Consider the following 3,722-nt stretch of genomic DNA (forward strand, 5'->3'; position numbering starts at 1 on the left):
GCTTTCATTGCCTCTCTTGCAAGGACACACGCTTTAGAGATGATTGGATCTTCAACACTTAAAAAAATTTTTAATTAATTTGCACTGGAACAAGTGATCTGTGAATATTTTATTTCCTTACTTGGAGAAAAAAAGTGGCGGAGCTTTGTTTTGGTGCACTCTGGCAGCACTTAACCTATAGTTATAAATCATTTACATATTGATTAAATGCTTAGAAATGCTGAATAAGGAAGAGGTGTTCCCTATAAAGGAGGCAAATCATGGTCAAATTATTTAGAAAAAAGACACTTTCTCCTTTTAAGTACAGTTAAACTCATGAAAGAGAGTCACATCCAGTCCATTGTAGCCTCTCCAACTGCAATTTTAACAACACGTATCTGGTGGGTGTTTTCCTGGGTTTGAAGTTTGACACTGTACGGGTGATGGTGTCTTCTCAGTTTGCAGGTTGTTTGGAATAAATGCCAAAAGGAACTGCATTGCCAGTCAGAGCAGCAAGTCACCATGACTAAAGAGCAAAAAACACCTACAGAAACGTAGGTTTCATCATAAAAAAAAAAATCAAAGAAAGAAGCCTTGCTGTGCTGGCCGTACTTTAAGGATAACTCATGACATGCAGCACAAAACAGCACAGTGGAAATCAAAGGGAGGATTACAGAGCTATAGGGCACAATGCAGTTAGTGCCCAGTTAGTGCCTGTACACGCAGTGTTCCCAGTGTGTGTGTGTGTGTGTGTGTGTGTGTGTGTGTGTGTGTGTGCGTGTGCGAGAGCATCTGTGTGTCTGATGTCAAAGAGCGTCAGATTTTGGGGTTCTTTCCGACAGTAGTTCCAAACCTCAGTGTTTGACACCAGCTCTGAGCCTCCGTATCGCTCCCCCTCCCATCTCCTCCGACTCTCCCCTCACGTCTCTTTCATCTGGGGTTTGGATTCTCACTTCAGTGAAAAGCGGGCGAGAGAAGAGACGACGACAGAGAATAAGGGAACGAACGAAACAGTAAAGAAGAACGTGAGAAAGGTTAAGAGGTATTACAAGGAGAGAGGAGTGTGAAGAAGAGAGAAGGAGAGATAAGGGAGAATGACAGATGGGCCCGAAGAAGAGAGGGCTGCTGGGTTCAGCACTGCGGCAGAGCCGAGCATATGACAGCTTTACAGTGGGCTCTGTGTGTGTGTGTGTGTGTGTGTGTGTGTGTGTGTGTGTGTGTGTGTATGTGTGTGTGTGTGTGCACGGGCTCATGTTCGTGTCTTGGCATGGCGCCAGTGTTTACCTCGGGCCTTTTCTGTGTGTTCAAAGTAGCTGGAGGGACAGTTCCTCCACCTGTTATCCCTCCATTCATCTATCTTTTCTCCCCAGCTCCTGTCATCCGTATATTGACTTAACCAGTAATAAATCAGGGCCGCTGTGTGTGTGTGTGTGTGTGTGTGTGTGTGTGTGTGTGTGTGTGTGTGTGTGTGTGTGTGTGTGTGTGTGTGTGTGTGTGTGTGTGTGTGTGTGTGAGTTGCATGTTTGCTTTAGTCGCAGCACATGTTGGCTCAGCGCTCAGGGTGGATTTTTCACACATCTTCAATGCATTGAAATTTGTTTACATGTGTCGCAGCACTCATTTGCTCATCGCTGCTTGTTCTCCGATTCATCACCCCTCCTCACCCCCGCCCCCCCTCACTCCTCCCTCCCGGTATGTGAAGGTTTCCAGAAATAGGCCACGCTTTGACTAACATTACCCCCAAAAAATTTCAGTGTGTGTTCATGTGGGTATGGTTGACATAGTTTGCGCTTTTTCTTCTTCTTGCTTCTCGCTCCAGATGAATTCCCCCCTCCACATTCCCTCCACATTCCCTCCTTCTCAGCGTGCAGTCGTTCCAGCTCTTTCTGATCGCCGTCCTCCTCCCGCCGGTCGTAACTCCTGCACTTCCTGTTTCTCGTGGCTGTGATGTCTGGAGCCGAGGTGAGAGGTTGCGAGGACCAGGTGTGCTGGAGCCGGCGTCGACCGGTCCGGCTGCTCCGATACCTTATTCTCTCCTGCTGTTAATCTGGCACGGCGCGAGCACATTTTGTTCTATTGTTCTCTCCATGAATTAGGTGTTATGCTAAGCTGCTTTGTCCCGCTGCCACGATTTCATGAGATGCTTTGGAGCAGGCTTTTGTTGGCAATTAATAGTGCTTTGTGTATCACAGACAGCACGAACCTGGCAGAAATAGTTTCAGATATAAAAAAAAACCTCTATATCACTTTCTTGTAAGGTTATATTACAACAAAGGTTGTAATTAATTGACAATAATAGTGTACTCAGTTGCCAGGTTGAAATTCTTTTTTTTTTTTTTTATTATTATTATTAACGATGTTTTGTAATGTATTCTTTCTACAGTCGTAAATTTAAAGAAAATCATTGATAAAAGGAAAAAGTGTAGGTTTAAATGTTAGTTGAATGAGAAAATAATTGTACAACAATCTACTGAATCAACAGTTGTACAATTGTTAATACTTTAAGGTTTCACTGAGAAGGTCAAAGGTCAAATGGACCAGATGGATCTCTGATTAATTAAAATGTTCAAAAGAAAAAGTAATGTTTGAGGTGCATAAGCAAAAGTTAGAGATTTCTTACAACCTGGCAGCCCAAACATTGCCCCTTTAGAGGGATTATAATATATTAAACATTAACATTAAGTGGTAACTAACAGTGATGTCACCCAATGACGAGCGCTGAAGGTGCGAGTGATTAATCTGAGTCGATCCCCGAGGACTATATGCCCAAGAGGCCTGTCAATCAAACACACGTCCTCAAAAATATCACTTTTTGAGGATTAACATCTAATTAATGGGATTTATTTTGGATGGACTGCCAGAACTATGAGAGAAAGGAGTGATTGAGCAAATTACACCATTATGACTTGTGGAAGAAATATATTGACTTTGTGTCTCATTAGAGAAATTGAACGGGAGTCTACGGAGCCATTACAGTTTAAGACACTTCTGCATTGGCCTCACTTTTCAGACTCGGAAGCTACGTCCAATTTTCTGTACAGTATTGATGCATTAGCTTCTTGGAGGGCTAAACTGGGTGAAAGCTAACAACCACAAGCATTCAACCACAACAGCATCCGAAGGCTTTTTCTACTTTGGATTGCATAATATTTAATGTAACGAAAGTTGTATTGAAGACAGGGAGAAATAAAGAATCCGAAAGCACAAACGTGCCCATTAGCTTGTTCGCTAACAGAACAATAAGTTCATAGGCTACAGGTTTATATAAAAGACCTTTTTTTTTACCATAAATTCCTATCTTGTAAATGTCTGCAAACAATTCCTCCTTTCAAAAAGCGGTTTCTCGCTTGACGTCATGTCTTTACTGTCCTTTAAATCCAGTACGTCTCGTGTGATCAAACGGCTGCTCTGTTTGGAATCTGCTGCAGCACATGGTCAGTCAAAACTTGTCAAACATGGTGAAGTAGTTATAAAATAAACATTGTAATTCACCAGATGCAGGTTTTTATATTGCAGGATGTTCCTGTTGGAAGCCTGTGATCTGACCTGTTCACATTTCCTGCTTGAATAAAGTGTAGAAGATCATCATCTGTGATCATTTAGTCAATAAAAGAACAGGGGCCATTTTAAAACTCCGTGGTGAGATATAATATCCTGCATCTTCAGTCTTCACTGCAGTCTTTTGTACCTGAACCATACCCACGTAAAACTTCCTCAACAGAGCCGTGGTCTCACTGTAACAC

This window comes from Embiotoca jacksoni, unplaced genomic scaffold (genome assembly GCF_022577435.1).
Source record: "Embiotoca jacksoni isolate LCO1_2020_lvr unplaced genomic scaffold, fEmbJac1.0.p SCAF_14, whole genome shotgun sequence".
In the NCBI taxonomy this organism is placed as follows: domain Eukaryota; kingdom Metazoa; phylum Chordata; class Actinopteri; family Embiotocidae; genus Embiotoca; species Embiotoca jacksoni.